Below are 12,818 nucleotides of genomic sequence, written 5' to 3' on the forward strand. Positions count from 1 at the left end.
CGGTTGGTCTAGCCTATAAAGCCATGCTTTGATAAGAATCTAGTTAGACTAAACATCCATTTCTGCTGCCTCATAATGACTAACTACAGTCTAGCAACACAACAAAGAAACTACCTGCCTGTCTCTAATGTCCATTAACTACAGACACTGATCTACAATAACAGAATGGCCATGTCCTTATACAGAAATATGAGAGAGAGCAGGAGAGAGAGAGAGAGAGAGAGAGAGAGAAGAGAGAGAGAGGAGGAGAGAGAAGAGAGGGAGAGAAGAGAGAGGAGAGAGAGGCGAGCAGGAGAGCGGAGAGGAGAGAGAAGAGAGAGAGAGCAGGGAGAGAGAGGAGAGAGAGAGAGAGAGCAGGAGAGAGAGAAGAAAGAGAGAGAGACGCGAGAGAGAGAGAGAGCAGAGAGAGGCAGGAGAGAGGAGAGAGAGAGAGAGAGAGAGAGAGAAGAGAAGAGAGAGAGGAAAGAGAGAGAGAGAGAGCAGGAGAGAGAGAGAGAAGAGAGAGAGAGCAGGAGGAGAGAGAGAGAAGAGGAGAGAGAGGGGAGAGAGGGAGGAAAGGAGAGAGAGACGAGAGAGGAGAAGAGAGAGGCGGGAGAGAGACGAGAGAGAGAAGGAGCAGGGAGAGAGAGAGAGGACAGGAGAGAGAAGAGAGGAAGAGAGAGAGAGCAGAGGGAGAGAGAGAAGAGCAGAGAGAGAGAGAGAGAGAGAGAGAAGAGAGAGAGAGAGAGCAGGGAGAGAGAGAGAGAGAGAAGCAGGAGAGAGAGAGAGAGAGAAGAGAGAGAGAGAGAGAGAGAGAGAGAGAGAGAGAGAGAGAGAGGGAGAGAGAAGAGAGAGAAGAGAGAAGGAGGAGAGAGGGAGAGAGAGAGAGAGAGAAAGAGAGAGCAGAGGAGAGAGAGGAGCGAGAGAGAGAGGAAGGGACGAAAGGGAGAGAGAGAGAGAGCAGGAGAGAGAGAGAGAGAAAAGAGAGAGAGAGGAGCGAGAGAGAGAGAGAGAGAGACGGAGAGAGAGAGAAGCAGGGAGAGGACCGAGAGAGGAGGGAGGCAGGGAGACGCAGGGAGAGCGAGGAGACGCAGGAGAGGGAAGAGAGCGAGGAGAGGCAGGGAGAGCGCAGGGAGGAGAGAGGGAGAGAGCAGGAGAGAGCAGGAGACGGAGAGCAGGAAAAGAGAGAGAGAGAGAGAGAGCAAGGGAGAGAGCAGAGAGAAGAGCAGGGAGAGAGCAGGAGAGAGCACGGGAGAGAGAAGGAGAGAGAAGGGAGAGAAGCAGGGAGAGAGCAGGCGAGAGAGAGAGAGGCAGGAGAGAGGAGAGAAGAAGGGGAGAGGAGCAGGAGAGAGAGAGCGGGAGAGAGAGAGAGAGCAGCGGCGAGAGAGAGAGAGAAGAGCAGGAGACGAGAGAGAGAGAAGAGCAGGGAGAGAGAAGGGAAGAGAGAGCAGGAGAGAGCAGGAGACGAGAAGAGAGCAGGGAGAGAGAGGGAGAAAGGGAGAGAAGCGGTGAGAGAAGAGCAGGGACGAGAGAGAGAGAGAGCAGGGCGAGATGGAAGAGAGACAGGCGAGAAGAGAGAGAGAGAAGCGCGAGAGAGAGAGAGAGCAGGGCGAGAGAGAGAGAGGCAGGCGAGAGAGAGAGAGAGCAGGGGAGAGAGAGAGAGAGCAGGAGAGAGAAGGAAGAGAGAAGGAGAGAGCAGGGCGAGAGAGAGAGAGAGCAGGGCGAGAGAGGAGAGAGAGAGAGGAGAGCAGAAGGGGAGAAGGGAGAGAAGCAGAGAGAGAGAGAGCAGGACAAAGGGGGTAAAGAATAACAGACTGTCTCAATAGATCAGGCGGCTCAGAGTGTCTGCTGCCCCCCCCCCCCCCTCCCCCACGCCTCTCCGCTGTCCCCCTGCCCGACTACTCTCCTCTCCACCCTCCATTGTGCCCCATCATAAAAGCTTGTGGCCAGCCAAAGTGTCCAATCTGACTGGATGCAGTCAGGGTAGCCTGGTAAATGACACTGCATCAGCAAGCAAAACATGGGGGGGGGCCTAAATGATAACAAACACTTCCTGAACTCTACCTTTACAGCTTCCATGTCCGGAGGAAATCCTAAGGGTGTGTGCACCTGCCCGCCAGTCATTCACCTGCTAGCTAGTTAGAATCTCCTCTCTTCCCCTCAGCTCAAAACACAACGCATCCTGTTTCAGTGAGCACAGCTGGAGTAAGGACAATGTGTGCCTGCGTCTGGGGCGGTCTCAACACCAACATCAAACACGGGGGAAAAGGCTAATGTTCGTTCAGCCAAGATGCAACGCTAACTGAAAGTTAAAAAGGTTCAACCATTAGATAGGCAGGGAGGATCTAGCCTGGACCAAAATACGTTGTGCGTCATTTGATTTCAACTGATAAAAGTATTGCAGACCACCCTGGATGTTGCTTTAGGGCCTTTGCTTAATGCTTAACCTAATATTGCCAAGGAACACTAGCCTGAGCACTGCAACTAAAACAGACAGACACTGCCTGAGCACTGGCAACAAAAACAGGAGACACGCCTGAGCACTGACATAAACAGCAGGAGAGACTAGCCTGAGCATGCAACTAAAAACCAAACAGACAGAGACATCAGCCTGAGCACTCAACTAAAACAGACAGAGAGACTAGCCTGAGCACTGCAACTAAAAACAAACAGACAGAGACTAGCCTGAGAGCACTGCAAACTAAACAGACAGGGAGGACTGCCTGAGCACTGCAACTAAAAACAAAACAAACAGACAGAGACACTAGCCTGAGCCACTGCAACTAAAACAGACAGAGAGACTAGCCTGAGCACTGCAACTAAAAACAGACAGACGACACTACGCTGGGCACTGCAACTAAAAACAAACAAAAACAAACAGACAGAGACCACAGCCTGAGCATGCAAACTACAACAGACAGAGAGACTACCTGAGCACTGCCAACTAAACAAACAGACAGAGAGACTGCCTGAGCACTGCAACTAAAAACAAACAAAACAGACAGAACACTAGCCTGAGCACTGCAACTGAGACAGACAATCTTCTCTGGATTAGGATTATTAGTGAATAAACTGTCATTCATTTAAATATCTTAAATAAGTACAATGATGTAGCCTGGTGGATGTTTTTCTTCCAGTCAAACTTCCTTTTGACTCACTGTAGCAGTGTGCTGAGTGAGTTGAAGAAAGTTTTGGCCTTGGTCCACAGAGGGGTGTGTGTGTGTGTGTGTTCAGTGGCGCTTGGAGCACAGAACCGTAGCCAGTGTGTGACTGTTCGTGCTTCAAAGTGTTTGTTTTGCCCCCTCAGATTAGTGCAGCTCAGCCTGGGCCAGTCGGAGTCTCTGATCTGAGGCAGACACACACACACACACACATCCTTCACACACACCCCACCAACCCCTTAAATCTGAGAACCCCCACTCACACAACCAGCAGCAGCAGCTGTACCAACCCACAAATCTGGGCCCTTCTCCATACTACACAAACATAGACAACACACACAACAGCAGGCAACGTGGGTGAGGCAGGGGGATTTAGGGTGCAGGTCTCCCATCTCCTCCAGGGTTGTGAGGGGGCTCCGGGTCAGTCTCTGTTGGAGAGCCACAGAACCCTCCACCCAGTTCCCCCAGAGCAAAATCAACGTATAACCCTTTCCCTTTTCACATCAGTTCAACACCTACATTTACATGTCCACATTGTAAACACATTTCCTTTGTCACGCTTTAATCAAATGCCTGAATGCATTCTGCACACGGTGGAACAGGCTACATCTGATAACACAAACTTAATGGCAGTAGTTGGCTACTGACATTATCTAGCCAGCTGACCTCTGTAACTAGCCGGCAAGCGAGCAACGCTAAAGGGATTGCAAACAGGTTAGAATAACTCTAGCCAATGCAACTTTTGTTGGCTTAGACCCGTCTTTTCAATGCTGTCTTCGTATTCTGATAGCTGAAGTTGCATGTAAGTGTCGGGTGTATACCGGGCTATACTGTAACGCTGCATAGGCCTAGCTGTATAGGAATGGAATCGGGACTGCTGTGGGGCTCAACATGAATATCCGTGCTCCATTAGCTAGGCCTAGTGACTCACCACTTCTCACTAGTTTTCCCCCTAGATACTCTAGATAGACTTCTGAAATTAGGCTGGTGGAAGGTCATGTTCTTGTTTACCCAGTTTCTGTCACTGAAAGGATATTACTTTTGTATATGGTCTGTCCCCCCCCCCCCCCCCCAGTGCGGAGTGCTGAGATGTTCAGTCAGTGTAACTAGCCTGAGTCACACAGCCATACCTAGGGCCTGGCAATAACTGTTCTGGAGCCATGGAGGGCTTGGACTCCGGATCCTTCCTGAACCCATTTGGTGTTTTACCAGCACCCGATCCATCTTTCATGTCTTGTCAGAGTTCTAGCCCACCACCACCACCACGGCAGGCATACAGGGTCAAAACCATTCCTCTACTGCCATCCTGAAATATTTGAAACACAACGCGCTCCACATACTCATAAAGCATTTGAAGAGTGTGAGGTCATCTGGGGCTCGGTATGGCCCCTCCAACAACATGGTAGTCGCTCCGGGACGGTGGCATGTTATGAATGGCTGGGGGTTGTTCTGGGCAACGGTTCACTGCTATTCGCTGTGGTAAATGTCTTGAACAGTGACTCAGTGGCTGTATGTGAAGTTGTTGGCGTTTTTGTCTAGGGCTTGTTGTATGGTCCCTTCCTCCCTCCCTGGACTGTGGAATGGAATCCCTCACGTTAGAACAGCACATTAAGTCTGCGTCTGAATCTGTGTGTCTTGTGTTTCCTGGACCGGAGTTGGTCCAGACCAGAAAGCTGTTGCGGGGGTGCAGTGATGAGAGTAGTGTCCCAGTGAAGGACTGAGTCAGGGAATGAGAATGGGCAATTCCAAGTAACGGAATTACGCAGAGACTTCTGGATTTCATTTTAAAATGTATTCCAAACAAAAACGATTGATTTTTCAAAGTTTAACAAACCATACAATTCTATGCACAAAGACTACTTTTAACAATTACCATAGTAAATAAAACTAAAAACATTTACTGGAAATTACGGTAAAATCTCCCTCTGGTTTATTCTGTTACCAAACGTTGTATCTGCACAGTTCTGCTGTAAATGTGGTTTTGCCACACACCGTAATAGTTTTGGTGAATAGGATGTTTTTGTCTGTTCCATGTTCAGTGTCAACCCCCAGCCTAAACCCCAAAGGAAAACACCCACTGTAGAGCATGGGCCTGAGACGCAGTTATATCACCTCAGCCCAGTCTGTACACACACACACACACACACACACACACACACACACACACCCTAAACCTGGGTTCCCTATTTCTATTACTTTTCAATACATTTCAAAACAATTATTCTGATAGTTTAAAAATTAGTTAACTAGATAACCTTTAGTTATCTAGTTAGTTTAAAAAATAGTTATCTAGTTAGTTTAAAAAACAATTATTCTGATAACCTTTAGTTATCTAGTTAGTTTAAAAAACAACTAGTAGTTGAATATTGGAATGTATTTGATATACTTTTTGAAAATACTACACTGACTCAAATACACACCCAAGCCTAACCTTAACCCATAACCCTAAAACTATACCGAACTCCTAAACCTACCTGTAACCCATAGCCTTAATTATAACCCTTATTTTAACCTTAAATGTAACCCCTAAGCCTAAAATAGCATTTTTCCTCGTGTGGATCGGAAAAATGTCCCCACTTATCCAAATGTTCCATATTTTGCTATCCTTGTGAGGACTTCTGGTACCCACAAGGATAGTTACACACACACACACACACACACACACACACACGCACAGAACACGAGAGAGTGAGCTGAGCTAACCCAGCCCCCCATTAACCTTAATTCTTTATGATGGCCACAGGACTCACTGATGTGCAAAGCCCCAGGAAATGGCTGCTCGTGTACGGGCTGTGGCAACACCAACCCACTGACTCCTTTTCAGCCAATTGGGGCTCATAAAAGGGGACCTTGCCCTGTGCCATGCGCTGTGTGAAATAACTTCTTTGTTTAATAKGAACCGGAGGATGTGTTTGAGTAGYACCGAGAGCTCGTCGYGATAGAGAACTGAATGCTCTGTGTGACAATGTGATTTCTGATTAGGGACTGTATGTTATAGATTTTCTGCTGTTGGATACACACACAGGTTTTCATGGTTTAATTATTTAGTTTGGTTTAAGGCAACATTGTTGAATCCCAACCCACACACACACACACACACACCTGTCCTCCACCACCAGCACACAGAGGGATTCTGCTTGTAACCCCCCCCCCCCCTCCCCTTTCTCAAAATGCCAAGACAGTGAAAAGCCGCTATGAAATATTAAAGTCCCTGATGTTTTCCCTCCGGAGGAACAGTAGTTGGCTGAGACTAACACACACGCGCTCAGTCTGGCTGAGTACCACTGAAGGCTCCTCCAATCACATTACAGCATGGAGCGTTGGTACGGTGAGGTCACTGGTTGGCCGGCCAGACTCCTCGTTGCTCCGCTGAGACTCTCCTGCTGACGTACAGGCTTCTAAAGAGCTTAATGGGGGACCAGGTTGAACCCGAACAGGGAAAAAACTAGAGGTCGACCGATTATGATTTTTCAACGCCGATAGCGATTATTGGAGGACCAAAAAAAGCCGATACCGATTAATTGGCATATTTTATTTTTATATATATATTTGTAATAATGACCGATGAACACATATTTTAACTTAATATAATGCATAAATAAAATCAATTTAGTCTCAAATAAATAATGAAACATGTTCAATTTGGTTTAAATAATGCAAAAACAGTGTTGGAGAAAAAAGTTAAATTGCAATATGTGCCATGTAAAAATTTAAAAAAGCTAATGTTTAAGTTCCTTGCTCTGAACATGAGAACATATGYAAGCTGGTGATTCTTCAATATTCCCAGTTAAGAAGTTTTAGGTTGTAGTTATTATAGGACTATTGCTCTCTATACCATTTGTATTTCATATACCTTTGACTATTGGATGTTCTTATAGGCACTATAGTATTGCCAGCCTAATCTCAGGAGTTGATAGGCTTGAAGTCATAAACAGCGCTGTGCTTCAAGCATTGCTAAGAGCTGCTGGCAAACGCAGGAAAATGCTGTTTGAATGAATGCTTACGAGCTTGCTGCTGCCTACCACCGCTCAGTCAGGCTGTTCTATCAAATATCAAATCATAGACTTAATTATAATATAATAAACACACAGAAATACAAGCCTTAGGTCATTAATATGGTCAANTCAGTCAGGCTGTTCTATCAAATATCAAATCATAGACTTAATTATAATATAATAAACACACAGAAATACAAGCCTTAGGTCATTAATATGGTCAAATCCGGAAACTATCATTTCGAAAACAAAACGTTTTATTCAGTGAAATACGGAACCGTTCCGTATTTTATCTAACGGGTGGCATCCCGAAGTCTAAATATTGCTGTTACATTGTACAACCTTCAATGTTATGTCATAATTATGTACAATTCTGGCAAATTAATTACGGTCTTTGTTAGGAAGAAATGGTCTTCACACAGTTCGCAACGAGCCAAACTGCTGCATATACCCTGACTCTGCTTGCACTGAAGGCAAGAGAAGTGACACATGTTTAAAAAATATATACTTGTGTATTGATTTTAAGAAAGGTATTGATGTTTATGATTTGGTAAATTGGTGCAGCGATTCATCACCCGTTTGTGATGGTAGGCTGTGATTCGATGATAAATTAACAGGCACCGCATTGATTATATGCAACGCAGGACAAGCTAGTTAACCTAGTAATATCATCAACCATGTGTAGTTAACTAGTGATTATGTTAAGATTGATTGTTTTTTATAGGATAAGTTTAATGCTAGCTAGCAACTTACCTTGGCTCCTTGCATCCACAAGGTCCTTTTGATGCTGCACTCGCGTAACAGGTGGTTAGCCTGCCACGCAGTCACCTCGTGGATTGCAATGTAATCGGCGTCCAAAAATGCCGATTACCGATTGTTATGAAAACTTGAAATCGGCCCAAATTAATTGGCCATGCCGATTTTAATTGGTCGACCTCTAAAAAAACATCACCAGATTCACAGAGAATATATTACATAGGATGACGAAACAATACTCCAAGCCGCAGCTCCGTACTACTTGTTAAATATAGAGAACTAATAGTGTACACTGGTTGTTGGATTGTCATAGGGTCCTTGGGTGTCTTTTGAAATAAGAAATGGATTATTCATGTCTTACTCATTTGTAGGAAGAAGTTTGGACCAAATTGGATGTTGGGCATTATATTTACTGAATATCATCTGAATCTTATAAATTCAAATGGCCAATTTGGTTGCAATCAATTAGCTAAATTTCTCTGCGATAAAATGTCAACAAAATGTTTCAGGAATGGGAATCATATCTGTTTCTAACTACAGAAACGTTTTCAGACCAATCTGAGATGGTGGGTGTCATGGCTGGCTGAAATGACATGAAATGACCTAATGTTCTCATCGTTTGCTTTGGACCGTCAGCAGGATAATGTCTCTTTACCAAGATGGTAATAATTCACCTCAGAACTTCAACCATGTAATTGTAACCAGAGAATTAACAGTAAAGTTACAAAAAAAGGTGAAATTCAGTCGTGATGAATCAGCTGCACGTTTCCTAACCCCCACCACAAGTTKTCCTACTAATAACAAGCTGAAAGCCATGTGTAGCTTCTCCTTTTACACTTCCTGTCTCTGAGTTAGTGATATCATTGCCACTATTATTATTAGAGCTAAAACCCTTATCACACAGCTCTGACCCATGACAATAAGGGGTTGTATTAAACCAAACATTCACAAGCTGTGGTGTGACTGCTGTGTAGTTTGATTTTATACGCTGTGAAGATGTCTTTCTGACTGTCTGAAATTCTATGAAGGAACATTTRTGATTCCATTGGTAATGGTTTGAATGTTTACATGGTTATAATGGAATCATTTTTGTTCAGTTCAAGAGTGCAGGCTGTTCACTCTACACGTACCCTGGCTGAGTGGTCTACATGTTTCACTGACAACAGATGGCCATGGGGAGAAACCCTGTCAGTATTGTAACCTAGTAACTGGTCTTCTGTGGCCTAGACAGCCTCCCTCTGCTACTGGGATCCTAAATCACGGTGCATCAGAATGAGACAGAGCAACATGAGCATATTTAATACATGTTATATAGTCAGCCCAGGGATGGGCAACTGCCCCCCCCCCCCCCTTCTATAATAGATATCTATCGGTTGAAGTTGAAGTTACATACACTAGGTTGGAGTCACTAGTTTTTCAACCACTCCACAAATTCTTGTAAAAAAACTATAGTTTTGGCAAGTCGTTCTGACATATTACTTTGTGCATGACACAAGTAATTTTTTCCAACAATGTTTATAGACAGATTATTCACTTATAATTCACTGTATCACAATTCCAGTGGGTCAGAAGTTTACATACACTAATGTGACTGTTCCTTTAAACAGCTTGGAAAATCCAGAAAATGATGTCATGGCTTTAGAAGCTACTGATTGAGTCAATGGAGGTTACCTGTGGATGTATTTCAAGCATACCTTCAAACTCAGTGCCTCTTGCTTGAATCATGAGAAAATCAAAAGAAATCAGCCAAGACCTCAGGAAAAAAAATTGTAGACCTCCACAAGTCTGGTTCATCCTTGGAGCAATTTCCAAATGCCTGAAGGTACCATGTTCATCTACAAACAATAGTACGCAAGTATAAACACCATGGGACCATGCAGCCGTCATACCGCTCATGAAGGAGATGCGTTCTGTCTCCTAGAGATGAACGTACCTTAGTGCGAATCAATCCCAGAACACAGCAAAGGACCTTGTGAAGATGCTGAGGAAACAGGTACAAAAGTATCTATATCCACAGTTAAACGAGTCCTATATCGAACATAACTGAAAGGCCGCTCAGCAAGGAAGAAGCCACGCTCCAAAACTGCCATAAAAAGCCAGACTACGGTTGCAACTGCACATGGAAAAATCATACGGTGTTTTGGAGAAATGTCCTCTGGTATGATGGAACAAAAATAGAACTGTTTGTCCGTAATGATCATCATTATGTTTGGAGGAAAAAGGGGTAGGCTTGCAAGTCGAAGAACACCATCCCAACCGTGAAGCACGGGGGTGGCAGCATCATGTTGTGGGGGTGCTTTGTTGCAGGAGGGACTGGTGCACTTCACAAAATAGGTGGCATCATGAGGAGGATGAGGTTGCAAATGTTTCCTCATGAGGAGGAAAAGGTTGCAAATGTGTCTTCCAAATGGACAATGACCCTAAGCATACTTTTACAAAGTTGAGGCAAAATGGCTTAAGGACAACAAAGTCAAGGTATTGGAGTGGCCATCACAAAGCCCTGACCTCAATCACATAGAAAATATGTGGGCAGAACTGAAAAGGCGTGTGCGAGCAAGGAGGCCTACAAACCTGACTGTTACACCAGCTCTGTCAGGAGGAATTGGCCAAAATTCACCCAACTTATTGTGGGAAGCTTGTGGAAGGCTACCTGAAACGTTTGTCCCAAGTTAAACAACTTAAAGGCAATGCTACCAAATACTAATTGAGTGTATGTAAACTTCTGACCCACTGAGAATGTGATGAAAGAAATAATTATCCTTTCTATTTTTCTGACATTTCACATTCTTAAAATAAAGTGGTGATCCTAACTGACCTAAGACAGGGAAATTTTACTAGGATTAAATATCAGGAATTGTGAAAAACTGAGTTTAAATGTATTTGGATAAGGTGTATGTAAACTTCTGACTTCAACTGTATGTACTACATTACTAAAAGTATGTGGGGGAAAAAAGCTAGTCCAACATCTCATTCCAAAATCATGGGTATTAATATGGAGTTGTCCCCCCCCTTTGCTGCTGTAATAGCCTCCACTCTCCTGGGAAGGCATTCCACTAGATGTTGGTACATTGCTGCAGGGACTTACTTTCATTCAGCCACGAGCATTAGTTAGGTCGGGCACTGATGTTGGGCGTTTAGATCTTGCTCGCAGTCGGTGTTCCAATTCATCCCAAAGGTGTTCGATGGGGTTGAGGTCAGGGCTCTGTGCAGGCCAGTCAAGTTCTTCCACGCCGATCTCGACAAACCATTTCTGTATGGACCTCATTTGTCGCAACAGGGCATGCTGAAACAGAAAAGCCCTTCCACAAAGTTGGAAGCATAGAATCTCAGAATATTATTGTGTGCTGTAGTATTAAGATTTCCCTTCACTGGAACTAATGGGCCCGAAACATGAAAAACATATTCCTCTCCACCAAACTTTACAGTTGGCAGGTAGCGTTCTCCTGGCATCCGCCAAACCCAGATTCGTACCTCTGTCTGCCAGATGGTGAAGTGTATTCATCACTCCAGAGAACGTGTTCCACTGCTTCATTGTCCAATGCGGTGAGCTTTACACCACTCAGCTGACGCTTGGCATTGCTCATGGTGATCTTAGGCTGTGTCGGCTGCTCGCCATGGAACACATTTCATGTAGTGTATAAAATTGCACTCTTCTATATAATTGTATATAATTGCGGGTGGGGGGGCCTTTAAAGTGTTTTGCTCGGCAAGGTGACATGTTTTTGCCTATACTCAGTGTATGGGGTGTGATCTTCTCTGTACACTCTTTAGTCGTGAGATTGTGAATTACCGTTTTGGAGTTGCCTGCTTGGCCTTTTCAAGAAACATCAAACTATTCAAGCAACTTCCAAAAGGCAAAAACAATTGATGAAACCTATAACCCAAAGCAGTAACAACAAACAAACCTCTCTCTGTCTCTGCCAGGTCTCTGGATGGACGGTTACAGTGTCCCACAGAAGGCCTCCCCACGTCATCTACTGCCGCCTGTGGCGCTGGCGCCGACCTGCAGTCCCACCACGAGCTGCGGGCCGTGGAGCTCTTGAGTACGCCTCCACACCAAGAAGGATGAGGTGTGTGTCAACCCCTACCACTACCAGGGTGGAGACGCCAGGTACGGACAACTTTCCCCTTTCATTAAAACCACCAGAGTTCAATGAGCTTCACCTCAGTAGCATGTATTGCACATCTTGTAAATGTATTGGCTCTGTGACTACTAGTTTGACAGGTGTGAGAGGCTCAGCTCTTTATGTTTTCACAAATGACAGTTGAGGCGATCATACCTTTGTGTGTTAGAGAAACAATGCACCGTATCTGTGCATTTTTTCTTTGTGTTTGTCTGTGTGTGATGCATGTCTAATTGTGTTTCTGTCTGTGTGTGATGTCTAATTGTTTTTGTGTGTTTCTGTCTGTGTGTGGGTCTAATTGTTTTGTGTGTTCTCTGTGGTGTGTCTAATTGTGTTCTTTGTGTTTGCTGTCTGTGTGTGGTGTCTAATTGTGTTTCTGTCTGTGTGATGTCTAATTGTATTCTTTGTGTTTCTGTCTGTGTGATGTCTAATTGTGTTCTTTGTGTTTCTGTCTGTGTGATGTCTAATTGTGTTCTTTGTGTTACTGTCTGTGTATGTCTAATTGTGTTCTTGTGTTTCTGTCTGTGTGATGTCTAATTGTATTCTTTGTGTTTCTGTCTGTGTGATGTCTAATTGTTTCTTTGTGTTACTGTCTGTGTGATGTCTAATTGGTTCTTTGTGTTTCTGTCTGTGTGTTGGTGTCTAATTGTATTCTTTGTGTTCTGTCTGTGTGATGTCTAATTGTATTCTTTGTGTTCGTCTGTTTGATGTCTAATTGTATTCTTTGTGTTTCTGTCTGTGTGTGTGGTGTCTAATTGTATTCTTTGTGTTCTGTCTGTGTGTGTGTGTCTAATTGTATTCTT

Source organism: Salvelinus sp. IW2-2015, unplaced genomic scaffold (genome assembly GCF_002910315.2).
Source record: "Salvelinus sp. IW2-2015 unplaced genomic scaffold, ASM291031v2 Un_scaffold1625, whole genome shotgun sequence".
In the NCBI taxonomy this organism is placed as follows: Eukaryota; Metazoa; Chordata; class Actinopteri; order Salmoniformes; family Salmonidae; genus Salvelinus; species Salvelinus sp. IW2-2015.